The following is a 14,951-nucleotide window of genomic DNA, read 5'->3' on the forward strand; positions in this document are numbered from 1 at the left end:
TAAAATGGAACTGCCTTATATTCCCAGTGATTCCACTTCTGGGAATATATGCTATGAAACCCAAAATACTAATTCAAAAGAATATATGCACCTCTATGTTTACAGCCAAGATTTGGAAGCAGCCCCAGTGCCCATCAGTAGATGAGTAGATAAAAAAGCTGTGGTACATTTGCACGATGGAATACTACTTGGCTATAAGAAGGATGGAAGTCTTCCCTTTTGTGACAGTATGGATGCACCTGTAGAACATTATGCTAAGTGAAATAAGCAGTCAGAGAAAGACAAGTACCATATGATTTCACCTCTATGTGGAATCTAATGAACAAACTGAACTAACAAACAACATAGAAGCAGACTCACAGTGAACAGACTGACAGCTGACATAGGGGAAGAAAGGACTGAGGGACTGGGTGAGAAAGGTGAAGACATCAAGCAAAAAAAAAAAGAAAAGAAAAGAAAAAGAAAAACCCTCATAGATACAGACAACAGCATAGTGATTACCAGAGGGAAAGAGGGTGGGGGCGGGTAGAAGAGGATAAGGGCGGTAATAACTGGTGATGAAGGAGACTTGACCTGGGGTGGTGAACACACAGTCCAATATATACAGATGCTGTATTATAGAATTATACATCTGAAACCTATATAATTTTATTAACCCATGTCACCCCCAAATTCAATATAAAGAAATTTAAAACATCTTTTCAAGAAATGAATGAAAATTAGGGACAGTAACTTAGCTCTATCCACCTAAACCATTCACCACCACCAGTTTATCTCTAACAAGGACAACAGTGCCCAGCATGTAGGAAGGTGGTAAACTATGTGTTGTCTGAAGGAATCCATTTACATTTCAGTAGTCTGTGAGTTTGGCTAGTACCCACCAATTTAGCTGCTCGCCCTGAGAGAAATTAAAAAATAGACATTGAACCTTCACAGCCAAGACCACCTGCTGAGGCAGAAGACTGAAGTTCAAGTCAGCTGAACAGGGCCCTTCCTTTAAAGTTAACTACTTACCTCCAGTTAGGAGGTATCGGTCTGGTATCTCTCAGATAAAAAGAGACAAACAAAGTTTTTACACAATATAGTCATCAATGAAATAATGTCAATATTGCAGCCACATACATCAACTACTATGCCAGATGCTCAACCCATATTTAAAGCCAACAAATTTGTTCTCCTGGAAAGATGAACACAAAGAAAAATAGACGAGCCAGAGTAAGAAAAGAGATCTACTTTGAAAAAGTAGGCGATGATGCTACATAATGATCTATACTTTTTCAACGGGCTAGAAAAATAAATTAGATAACTGCATTCTATTATCTAATTTGAAAATGTAACTTTCTCAATAAAAGAAACAACACATTTACACACACACAACTTTTGCTTCATTATTCTAACCTTCAATGATACTTCAACATCTAGCTGGCCAAACCATACCCCATATAAAATAGGGATACGGACCATGTACTGAATGATACTGAAGACTATCTCTAATTTGGTTGATAACGACAAGGTAGACAAACCACATGAAGGTCCTTATCAGTTCCACATGCTGGCAGCGCTCTAGGGGTGGGGGTGGCACTCCTGTTCTGTAAAGCCCTACGATCTCTACTGAACTACCCCACCCCGCTGCTGGCACAACCTAAACGAATGGGCGCAGACGTGTCCAATGAAACTGCACTAGTGGACACTGAAACTAAAATGTTATATACTTTCACACCACAAAATTTAACCATTTAAAAATACCAGAACCATTCTCATCACACAAAATAACAGGCAGGTAGAGATGTCACCTCTGCACCAGGTGAGAGGGAACAGGCAAAGGGAGGAAGTAGATTAAGTAAGATTACCCATGAGTGGGTACTGTTATTAGAGCAGGAGATGATGCTTCTGGGCTCAAAATCCTCTTCTACTTTTGCCTAAATTTGCACCTTTTGACAATAAAAAGTTAAAATTTTATAACTGAATGGGGGGGAATTTTTCACAATTTATACATATGCATTGTATACTCTAAATATTTTATAATTTTGTCAGTTATACCTCAATAAATTAGAGAAGGAGGCTAAAAAATTTTTAAAGAGGAAGGGGAGGAGGCGTGGAGGGAAAGGAGGGGAAAAGAGTACTTTTGCTGCCACCACTGGGGGCTCCGACGACAAATCTGTAGTTAATGTGGTTCAGGTGCTGTTGCCTTTCCCCTGACGTGTGCTGTCCACGTTTCCACATCAGTATAAAACATTCGTTGTCAGAACTTCTGGGGGGGGGGGGGGGCGGCGCAAAAAATGCTCTCTGTGCTTGAGAAAGACATTTCTGATATTCTAGACAATTTGATTCAAATCTGCACTCAATAAATACACAACAGCTTAAAAATAAAATGACTCAATAGACAGACTATAGACTCATTTGATAAACTATAGCACAAATTATTAAATAGTACCAGTAAAACAGCTCTTTCACCAAAAAAGGTTTCAATGAATGTCAAAAAAATTTCCCTTTGTCTTCACAGTACTGGAGCACAGTAACATACAGCAAAACTCAGGTGCAAAAAAAAGAGTTAAAACAAACAAAAACTAACCACACCCTCAGACTTTTAATCTTTTCCTATAATATAAAAAAAGAAGAAGAAACTTAGATATTATACAATGCCATACCAAAGTGAAAAAATATTTATTAGTTTTACTTTCAACTTTTAAATATTGCACAAGGCTGGAACATATGACTATTAGTAATGTTTTCCCTTCTTTTTTAAATTGTACAATGAAAAGTAAAAAGAATCAAATACCACACAGTGAGTTCAGTTTCTTTCAATTCTCAGTTTTCTTGGAAATGCCACAGTGGTCACTATCAAATAAAGATCCTATGATCCTATTAGTTTCTGAGAGAGTCGAGGCACCCTCATCGGTTGTAATTACTGACAACTTTCAACACGCAGGCTCAGCCCTAAGCAATCCCTGAGTCAAGCCTGATCTTACGTGGTAATAGATAAGGAGTCGAGTCCATCTCCCCATAATTGGAATCTGCCCACGAACTGCTAGCTGCAGGGAACCCGCAGACAAGGGGATCCCTGATGTTTACCAGTCTCTGTCTCTCCTACCACATATACCAAGCATTGGGAGTCCATGCCCAGTATCTGCTTTGTACTCCATTGTCCTACTGGACTAGAACTCTGTTCTCACCCCAGCTTACTTGGACAGAACTCTGACATTCTGCCTCACCCTTCCCTTAAAGACTAGCCTCTATCCCTCTATTTCAAAAATGTTGCCTAGTGTCCCCCATTAGACTACCATGCTTCTCCCCAAAAAATCTTCAAAATGTTGCCATGCACTTGACCCTATGGGTCATCATTTCAGTGAGAAAACTGCTCTCCTGCTCACAACTACCGCCAGACTCCCACACACGGATGAGGATGAGATGAGAAGCACTAAGACGGCCAACCAGGTGAGAGGGCAGTTTGGAATGGCAGGCTCGTCCCTCGGAAGACTGCTGATGGCCAGGCTAGACCTTGGGTCTGCCTGCTCCAGGCTCACTTCTCTTCTTCTACCAAACTGCCTTGGGAGAGCTCTGCCCTTGAAAGGCACTGAAGGGTGTCCATATTTTAAGCACAAGAAAGATTTGAGCAGACATAGCCAAGGTTTAGTACTGCCACATCCAACGCTGTCTATAAAAGACAATTCTGTGCATTCCTTACCACCTAAAGACAATAAGAAAGAGACAGAGCCACCTAATCCTTTATCCATGTCATAGTTCAGGATACAAATTCAAAGTCAATTTTACTTTATGAGCTTTTAATTAACCAGGTCACAATTAAAATATTTATATGTAAAAATGTTAAATTCTAATTTAAAAGCTAAGCCTAAGAATGAAAGACCCACACTGTAACAGTCTATTCACCTTAAAAAGAAGGCAAAATTATAATATATTACTTCATTAAAATATAACTTTAAATACTGCATATCAGTCTTCAACTTAACACACGTCTCAAACCTCTCAGGAGCACTGCACAAATACACTTTGTAAAACAACCTCACAGCTCTTTGATGGGACCGTATGTTCATTAAAAGGAAGTATTACTACTTACATACATAAGGTATATAATGAATTCGGTATGTGTCTAGAGTTGGCTAATGGCATTGAAGCACATGCCAAAAGCACAGACTAAATCAAAATGTGATTTGTCAAAGTAAGATCTTAATATGATGTGGGTTAGAAATAAATAAATAAACCACTAACATTCTGATATGGGATTAGTGAGGACAGCTAAGCCCAAAGTGAGACCAGGTTGCAACTGACATCCCTTTGTTCTATCTATAGCTTTGGCTATTCTTCTCTCTCTTCCACCTGGATAAGTACAAAATTAGCATGCACCAGGCATTCTTCACTCTGAAGGATTTATGTCTCTAATGCCATTTTAAAGACTGATATTCTTTCCAAAATGTTGACATAAACCAGTTGGGCAATTACAGATTTTTTTCAAGCCCACATTATTGAAGTTTTTAAAAATCTAGATTGTTACTAAAAACAAAATTTAGAAAACACTTGACTTTATTAATTCACTTCCAAATTGAGAAAGATTTAACAGAAGACTGGAAAGAGCAGGCATATAAATTAAAAGGCCAAGCCAATTTATCAAAAAATAAGAAAGTCTAGTTAGCGGACCCTGGAGTAGTCCAGGAAATGTGGGCAAAGAGATGATACTGTTCCCTTGTCTTACACCTTCTCTTTCCTTTGTCTTCACCCCTCTCTCAGCCTGGGCTCCCTTGAAGCAGCATAAAATCGCATCCCAAACAATTCCCATTAGTCACCCGAATATGTTCCCTAGATTCTGAGTTTCTGCATTAAATAACTTTCATTCACTGGGTGCCTGCAGAATTCAAAATAAACTCCTTAGAGTGACATAGCTGATCCCCCATAATGCAGGCCCTGTTTGCTATTCCACACTGCCCTGCCCACCCTCTGCTCCAGCTCCGCACAACTGCTTTCTGTGCTCCATCTGCCTTCCTGCCTCTGGCCACATGTTCCCCCTTCCACGTCCTCACCTGGCTGTACTACTCTTTCTGAAAATTCAGCAAACTATTACGTACTTAAGGAAGCCTTTCTATATCCCCCCCCAACACCCACCTTAGGTATATGCCTCTCACAGAACTTCTTATAGGTACTAAATATCATTGGTCTGCTCCCCTGTATCCTCCAAGAGTCAAACAGCTTTCGGGGAAAAGAAAATATTGTATTATTCTGTGTAACTCCAAACCTGATCACGTTACTGATATACATGGTGCTAAGATATGGTTACTGAATAGATAAATAAATAAATAAAACTGCTAGTTATATTTTTAAAAAAAAACTAAGATATTATCTCATCTCGAAAGACAATCACCTTATTTTATCTTGCTATGCAAAGTGTTATAGTCACTCCATTATAGTCACTCCAAAGACTACTACATGAAAGTCAATCATGAAGAAGAGTACAGAACTAAAAGAATAAAATCTTAGAAAGAACTGACCTTCATTTCTACAGTCTACACAGATGAGGCAGCATGTAACATATCCCTAGACCTCTAGTAGGTACACTTTACCTCAGAAGTAACACATTTCAATATTCGGTCAACTTCATGTGGCTGAAGTTCAGCAATGTTTACAAGGAAACCGTTTTTGCACATCCTGAGACTTTTCACAAACTTTTGGGGAGCAGATACATCAAAACCAACTCAAGGGTGACAAGATCCAAACCAAAGGCCCTACTGACAGACTCAGATCCTTCAATGCACTCAAAGACTGACAGGTGAAACAAAGGCCAGCCAAGAAGCCCCGTAATTTGGGGAGCAGCAGCTTCTTCAGCAGAGACATGAGGCTAAAATTCCATTCCTGCTTCCAAACCATTCTCCAACATTCCTTCTCACAGTTCATGAGTTGAGGAGGGAAAATAAAACTACTCTGCTTTTCGTTATTTCCTTTTCATAGATTAACCAAATACACATGCAGAGACCATCAAAATCTATTTGAGTGCTCCTCAATGCTGCAATGGTACAGAATTCTCTGGAGGACTCCTTTCTGGACACAGCAGAACTGAAAGCAATCCGAGCGGTCAGCATCTACTGAATACTCCACGCTCAGTGACTGCTGCTTCCTTCCATCCTGGGAAACGTCCCTTCCTATGGAGGTGAAGGACCCATTGGAAGATCAGGGGTAACTTAATCCCGAGGCTGACTTTAGGTTTCCTGGCCGATAGAGCTGTTCTGGCACACAGACTCCTACCTGATACAACATGCTACGGCTCTTTCCCACATGAGTTCAGAAAGCTCCACGCACCTGTTTTAATATGTGTCTGTCCCATTCTAGACGAGGCAGGATTTGTATATCAAATACAGGTGGCAGAGGTAAAAATTAAGGATTTCCCCCTGAGCTGTCTATTAATAGCCTTCTAAATTCCTGTCTCTTCGTTGGTTGTGCTCAAAATCCGGTTTTACCTGATTTCTAGGGGGCATGACTCACTAGTAACTGCTGGTGCAGCCGGCAGAATAATTTTAATAAAGAGCTGATGGGATCAGTCCCTGTGGTGTCTCTAAAATCCCAAGTTCAGTATCTGTGAAAAATGGCCAAAATGCCCAATTCAAATGGAATTAAAAGATGAAAATAGTCTGAAATGTGTAGCTCAAACAGGACATGCAATAAGGGAAGCAGCTACACCAAATCTGGTATAGAGGAGCACAGAGGCCGGGGAAGGAGAAAGCTCGGGCCCAGACAACCACTCAGCACGTGGAAGGCCCTCAGTAACACCCAGCAGCAGGCAAAGGCTTGCAGGTACAGATAACTAATAAACAAAACAGGAAAAGATAAATTTCAGACAAATGTTATCCAAATTAAAATGTATGGGGTATATCAGTTCTATTCACATTTGAGGTGAGTAGGGAAAAGAGATGGAACAAGGTTATACTAAGTAGCAAATACTGCAAATTTTAAAAATGACTCTGTAGTGAATGAGGTATTAAATTGTTTCTAGGTATTTATGTATTTTAAATTGTATGTGTCATGCTTATGTTCATGTTTCTTTTAAATAGCGTTTTTTTGCTACTAAAAAACAGATATACCTGAGTGGAGAAATAGGTTTTTCTCTCCATTCATACTTAAGGATCATGAAGACACTGGTTTTCCCCAAAAGTGTGATGAGAAAAATATATAAGAAGACAGAGGAAAAATGTAAACATATCTATTATTCCTACTTCATAGAATATTTTTCCTTGTAACTAGCATGTACTGTTATTTTTTTTTAATGCTTCCTGAAGAGACAACTACTGAAAAACATCATATGAATTTATTTTATCCCATGAAGGAGGGTGATAGTATATTTATGGTTTGTAAATCCTGGCTTTATTCAGATTACCCTTTTAATGATAATGTATTCATACCCCTTCTTTTACAAAAACAGACTCAAGGTAGCTACTGAGGTACAACACTTAGCACAGAGAAAATGATCGGGACAGAGCGAGCAGGAGAGGTCTCTGGAGCCTCCTCACAGGCCTAAGTCAGTCCACCTCTGCCCTCCGCGAGGGGAAGCGGCACCGCCTGAGTCCCCAAGTACAACTTGTTGCTGCACTCATGAAAATGAGAAGGGGTTCAAACTCCTGGGACATATGAAGTTTCTAGTTTACTGAGAGACTTTGGCATTATGCAGCCCTAGTTTGTTCAGTTACATATTAATTATTGACATAAAGACAGAGTACACGTTATTTGACTTTGTTGTTAATCTGATAGTTGCTCATTTAGTTATTATGTTCTTTTATCATTTTCTGCTCAAAAGACTCACTCTTCTCAACAGATGGCAAAATACATATTAGTAAAAATTTTTCAGTGAATGCAAGAATACCTACTTGGGTTTTGGGTAGTAAAAGAGAAGTAGATACATGAATTATATGGGAAGTCAGTTATGTGTGGTATTTTTTTTTTAGTATGCAGAGCTGAGGTTTTTTTTTTTAAGTATGTGTGGTTCATGTTTTCTGTGGGCAGATATAATGATCTAAGCAGTTGTTTTATTAATATAAAGTGTGATATGAGTAAGCATTAATAGTAATAATGAAACCAGCTTGAAATTCACAGTCTAAAATAGTGTTCTATTTGGCTCCAGAAAATATAATCTACCAAGGTGATAGGTTTACTTATAAGAACTATGTAGCAATGACTTTTTTCACCATGTTTCTATATTATATTACCCAGGTTTGACTGTAGAATAGGTAGTTGAAACTAAAGTACGGGGCTTTTTAACTGAAGAGATGTTTTCATTACAGCTATTTCTTGTGAGGTTAGACACCAGCCTGGAATTCCGTAGAGTAACAAAGCTGCTGTGTGTTGTGTAGAGAACAACTCCAAATGAATTTGACTACTGTTTTATTTCTATTTCTCCCTTTTCCTAAACATTTATCCGAGCAAAGACTTGCTATCCCCTTGAAAGAATGCTGGAAAACATGCTAGCGTGGGCAGATCGGCAGGCTCCTAGAGACTCTGTTGACAAATACACGAGGCATTATAGTCTCAAACAATAAAGTGCCGGGAAACTTAATTCCTAATGACAAACCATTCTAGCTTTTTATTTCCTATGTCCCATATTCCAATGGCAATAATTTCCAACTTCCTTTTTTTCTAAATGTGACTTAAAAGATAGTATTTCTGAAGGAGAATTACTTAAGAGACAAATGCTCTGAATAGTCACTTCATGCCTCGATATGCAGCACATTTCCTCCTGATTAGCGTGGCTCAGTGGGTTGGGCACTGTCCTGCAAACCCAAAGGTCACTGGTCTAATCTGGTCAGGGCCCGTCACACGCCTGGGTCGCAGACCAGGTCCCTGGCTGGGGACATACAATAGGCAATCAATCGGTATTTCTCTTGCACACTGATGCTTCTCTCCCTCTTTCTCTCTCCCTACCCCTCTCTCTAAAAAAAATAAATAAATAAGATATTTTAAAAATATGCAGCACATTTAAACATGTCTTACATTTCTTGGGCATATGTTTTCCTAGTGGCTCTGAACAAAAGCAGAAAATCCCTCAAACTTTAAAATCTTGACTGTAAACTATAATTAATTAGTTTCATGTTTAATTTTTTTAAATGTACCACTAATATAAAAATAAAATTATACTAAATATATAATCTCATGTATTAATATAAAACAGACCCATCTATTTTAAAAAACTATAATTAACACAAGCATTTAGTCTGACTAAGCAGATTGGCATTCAACACAAGCAGATGATAGGAATTAGGTTTTAGCAAATTTAAACAAATCACAGCCTATTTTACATAATGATAAAATCATGCACTTGTGACTCACAGCCTGATTTTGAAGAGTCTGTACAATGAAACTAGTGGATGTGCCATTATTTGGTGCTGTCCAAACAAAGAAATATTTTGTTCTCATTAATAAGAAAAAAATAACTTGAAATGTGGCTTATGGGTGACTAAGGCTGTACCAATAGATATATTTTGATCCAAGCAGCTAACATGGCTATGAAGTTTAATTCTGTAGAACTAGGGTTTTAGATGCTTTTTAAATTCACTTTGAAGCCACGGTGGTTCCTTATACTACTATGGAATGAAATAACCACTATATTAGCTGGGGGGGAAACCAAGGCACTACTACTATCTAAGAAATGGTAAGGGGACAAACACAGATGTATACATAATATACTAACATGCACACACACAATGAAAGAATATACCGACATTCTATTTTAAAAAAAACCATATTTAAGGAACAGGGAATAGGGTAAAAGGAATAGGGAGAGAAGCTAGCTTTATTTGGATAGTCTTTATTTTTATTTTTTCCTTCAAAACTCTGTACTTTACATAATTAGTAAACAAAAGCACAGCTTTAAAAAAACAAATCCCTAATGAGCTAAAGCAAAATTAAATTGATTTGTAATAATGGGTTGGTGGCATAACCCCACTGATAGGAACTATGTTGAGAAGCTTTAAAAGACAGTAATTTGTCCACCTATCCCCATTGGCATATACTCAAAAACAACAAAAAAAATTTTTAAGCTGGTTTCAGTGATATTTGGAGGTATGAGTAATGATATTAAATAAAAGCCATGTACTCATGAATTTCAAGTGGAATTATGTCTAAGAATTCATCCTGTTTTTCTTCTTTAAACAAAACTAACTACCTTCCTTCCTTCCTTCCTTCCTTCCTTCCTTCCTTCCTTCCTTCCTTCCTAACTTCCTAACTTCCTAACTTCCTTCCTTCCTTTCCTGATAGGCGTACTAATAATGACCAATCAGTAGCAATAAACATCCACAGCTAATAGATTATGGTCTCTAATTACCATTTTCCACAGGAAGGAATCATGACTTACTGAAAATTTGGTTGCTTCCAGGTCTACAGTAGCAAAGTTTCGAGAAGAGCCTGGAAGAACCTGTTATAACAGCACAGAAGTCACCATGGACCACTGATAGCACATCGAAGGACCAACTTGGGGAGGTGCCCACAGGCCAGAGATGGCGCAGATTTGAACATCAGTAAGTAATGAATTTACACACATCAAATGGATTTAAAATCATGAGTTTAGTTGGTAGTCCAAAAAAATTCTAATAACATTGAAAGGATTCTAGATTCCAACTCTTTATTTTTGGAAACTAATAATTAATGGAAAGAATCAAGCATTTATCCAGACATTTTAAACAAAATACAACAAAAGGTAGACAAAGAGTTGATGCAAGGAAATTATAAGCAATCCAACAAATAAATGAAGGAAAGAGAGTTTGGAAAATTCCATTCTGTAACTTTTTAACCTCTGATGAAATACTATTAACTGATCTAGGCAATGATTATAAAGACTGATATATTTTTTAAGACAAACAGACTTGTGATGGAAATTCATACCACTGCCTATGAAGTATATTTGACAAAACAATTCGATCCAAACCCCTTTTGCTAGTCACCAAAGATGTCCCATCTTTCCCCAACAAACTGTGCTCCTTCCTGTTTTTCTAATTTTTGCATTATCCTATCCCTTAAATCTGGGCTGCCCCCATGATTCATTTTTATTAACAGAATGTGGTAGAAGTGACACTGTGACTTCCAAGGCTAGACCAGAAGAAAACTTGTCTTTAAGCCTTGGTCTCTTGGTGCACTCACTGGGGTAAGCCGGCTGCCACATAAAAAGTCTGACTATGCAAGAGACCAACCCACCACGTGGGAAAGCCACAGTGAGACGGAGGTGCAGGGCTGACCGCAGGCTGTTCCAGCCTTCTCAGCTCAAGAGCCAAACAAGTAAGAAAGCTTTTAGAAGACTCGTGCCTTAGCCACTATCCTACTGAAATCACAGCAGGGATCCCAAGCGAGAAACACCCAGCTGAGTCCATGCATCCTCAAAACCATGAGTCCATTGGGGTTTTAAGGCACTAAGTTTGGGTGTTCTGTTGTTATGCAGCAACAAATTAATGGCAAAAGCCTAATTACCAATGTGCAAGAAATACAGGGAAACTGGTAAATAAAACCATAAGGAAACAAAGGAAGACGTGGAAAACCTATCAGTTAAAAAGAATGCATTGACAAACATGAACCTTAAATAAGGTTTTGTTTGTTTTATGGGTCGATTTTTTAAAAATCAGGAAGGAACATGCGCACATGACCAGATAGATATTTGATATTAAGAAATTATTGTTAACATCTTTAGAGGTGGTTGTATTTTAAAGAATAAAAAGTCCTTTAAAGAGACAAGCTAAAACAGTCACGGATGAAACACCTGGGGGCAACAGACTAGACAGTTATCTAGATGAAGTTAGCCATGAACCTGTAGGTGTTGAAACTGTAAGTTCATTTTATGGACCTCATTACACTTGCATATGCCTGAAATTTCCCTTAATAAAAATGTGCATACTTTGTTGAACTATTTAGCTGTTTTTTTTGTTCAAGTGTGTGACCAACTTAAACCCTAATGGTAACTGAAAGAATCCATGATGTTAGAACCCATATTTTGTAAAACTCTTTCAAGCCAAGAAAAAATTTTACTTTCCCATTTCCACGTGTCCAAAATATTGATACAAATATTCAGTTTTGACACCACTTCTCCTTTAAAATAGGAATCATAATACCTCATCCCAGCATACCTACTGAGCAGGGTCCATGAAGAAAATTTATGTGGAAAAAAATTTTCTGAAACCATATTCTGCTCCTCAAATGTAGAACATTGCTGGTAGTGAGGACCACGTGTTTGGCATAATATTTGGCAGATATGCATTAAACTGTCTCAGAACCTGAAGGCACAGAACTCTGTGCTTACTGAATATGGTCCTAATGCCAGATACAATGGCTGGAAAATAGCAGAAGCTCCATAAATACTCTTTTGAATGAATGAGTAAACCTAGGGAAAAGGTTTACTGGTACAAGGTTTACTGTTTTTTGATACAAGAGCTTTTGCCTTTGATTCTTCATCTTTTCACAAAGGGTCAACTATAGCAACAGTACATGAGAGGTAGGTAACAACACAAACACACCAGAACTAATGCTCTAAAACCTTATATGCATACAAATCCTACTAATGGTGAATCTAGCACTGCTTTTAAGATTTATATCCAGAGTACTATATGGATGACTACTCTCTCAGGATCCTACACCTGGTCAAGTCTACTTTTCTGTGCTTTTTATTTTCGTTTAAAAACTAATTATAAAAGGATAAAACCCTGGTATTTAATATTGTACATGCTGGTCAAATAAGCAATAAACAATTATAAACCTTTCCTAGGGGCTACTTTGCTCTGTCTCATAATCGAGAAGCTAAAGCATATGTTAGATGTTAGCCTGGGTGGATACAAATGTGTCCTATTTATTCAAGGTTTCCTTTGAAGCCACAATTTATAAGTTTTGTTTCTTAGGGGTACATGTCAAACTTCATTTAGCATTAGTTGGTATCCAGATATACCGAATAGCAAAAAGGCAGCATTCGGGGGCAAAAAAAAAAACATGCCTGCTATATGAGCAATAATGTCAGTTTCATTTATGTAACTCACAGAAAATGAGAGGAGAAATATAATGAAAAACTAATAGTATGAAATCAAGATAAAGATTGTCCATTTAATTTATAAGTATAAAGCTGCATATGGGCAAAAACTGTTAAATCAAGTATGTTTTAAATCAATGTCTAAGATATAATTTTAGAGTAACTTCTTAAAAATGCATGTTTTCTAACTCTTAAATTTCAAAGATTATATACTTATATGGAGCATACTTGTCTGCACAATACTTTCCTTTTTCCTAAAGAATGTTTTAAAAACTGATCTGGGAAAATCTGCAAATTTTAAATTTGTAAAGGGACATTTTTGGAACTGCCCCTTTACAATGAATCTCAAATGAATTTAATGCTTCAAATTCATTTGATGCTTCACTCTGAAATATTTTCATGAAAAGAAGAATTTGATAAACTGTAGGATACCCATAAAACTGATCCCAATAAAATAATATTTGAATAATGTTCTAAATGTTATTTCATATGTATTAATGCATTTAAACCTTAAAACGCCCTGGGAGTTAAATTCATAGATGTGTAATGTGGGGCTCAACATCCAGTAAAGTTTGTAAATGTAAGTGATCCATTTCCATATTATTGACTGTTTCAACTTATGACAACACTGCAGAAAGCAGTTTTCAAGTATGACTGTGATGCTTAGAATTACGAGACAAGTTATGATGCCGTTTTTCAATAGTACTTTGCTATAGGTTATTTATTCATTTGCCCCTTGGGTAGGTGTTTGAATTATTCCCCTCTTTGAAATTACACACAGTGCTGCAATAAACTTTTTTGTACTTATCTCCTGGTGGACACTATGTAAGTTTCTCTGGGGCATATACTCAGTAGAAACACTGAGTCACAAGGTGTATGCACGCTCAACTTTACCAGGAGTGTCTCACTGTTTAACAAAGTATTTGTATCAACTTATATAACTGATCACACTATACATTTACAAAGTTTAAAAACAAAACTAAACAGACTATTTTTACATGTTTACATATGATACAAAAGAAGACAATTAATGTGATAACATCTGGCCAGAAGTCCAGCCATTGTTAATATAAGGAGAACGGTTTGCACAACATTGATGTAACCTGGCAGCCAAAGTAAGTGGACCAGAATGCACATGCATGAACAATGACAACTTCACTGTACTAGTTAGTGGGTACTGTAGATGCCGCTGAGTGAGCATGTGTGCTATGTGGCCGCTGCAATCAAAATAAGCAAGTAGAGCAATGAATCTGTATCCGATTTTTTGTTAAGTTTGAACATTCCTTCAAGGAAACTATTCAGGCTGATTCAGAAGGTTGCAGCTATAGGCAACTGGTAACTGGCAGCTTCATCACAACAACACACCCACTCATGCACCCATCTCTTACAAAGATTTTTGGCGAAACATCAAATCACCCAGGAGACTCAGCCCCACTACGGCCCAGCTCTGGCACCCTGCGACTTCTGGCTTTTCCCAAATTAAACCACCTTTGAAAAGTAAGGGACTTCAGGCCATTGATGATAATCAGGAAAACACAATGGAGTAGCTGATGGTAATTGGGAAACCTGTGTGAGGTCCCAAGGTGCCTACTTTGAAGGGGACTGAGGCATCACTGTCCTATGTACAGTGTTTCTTGTATCTTTTATCTTCAATAAATGACTCTACTTTTCACATTGCTGGATACCTTTGGGACGGATCTCTTACATGTGTTATATGCAGTCTTCCACATGTATCACTATATTTATACAATTTTCAACCTCACTATGTACAGTAATAAGGATGTGAAAAAGGAACCTTGAAAACTGTTGGCAAATAGAACTTTACATTTAAAATAAATTTATTATATTTTAAGATGGAAATATAAATAAAAATAAATAAGGTAATGTATCATGTGGAATTCTGATAATTTTGAGGTTCCCCAGATAGTTAATAGTTTTTGTTTTTTCCTAGAACCCTCAGAGT

The 14,951-nt window shown here is 37.6% G+C and overlaps 1 protein-coding gene across 3 annotated transcripts in view; it reads right to left on the reverse strand.

The window, feature by feature from the left end:
* The window catches only part of GPD2 (glycerol-3-phosphate dehydrogenase 2), a 136,736-nt gene that overhangs the window by 47,232 nt on the left and 74,553 nt on the right, over positions 1 to 14,951 (reverse strand). The window lies entirely within an intron of this gene.

The sequence above is a fragment of the Artibeus jamaicensis genome, unplaced genomic scaffold, assembly GCF_021234435.1.
Source record: "Artibeus jamaicensis isolate MK-2021 breed Jamaican fruit bat unplaced genomic scaffold, CSHL_Jam_final contig_1832, whole genome shotgun sequence".
In the NCBI taxonomy this organism is placed as follows: domain Eukaryota; kingdom Metazoa; phylum Chordata; class Mammalia; order Chiroptera; family Phyllostomidae; genus Artibeus; species Artibeus jamaicensis.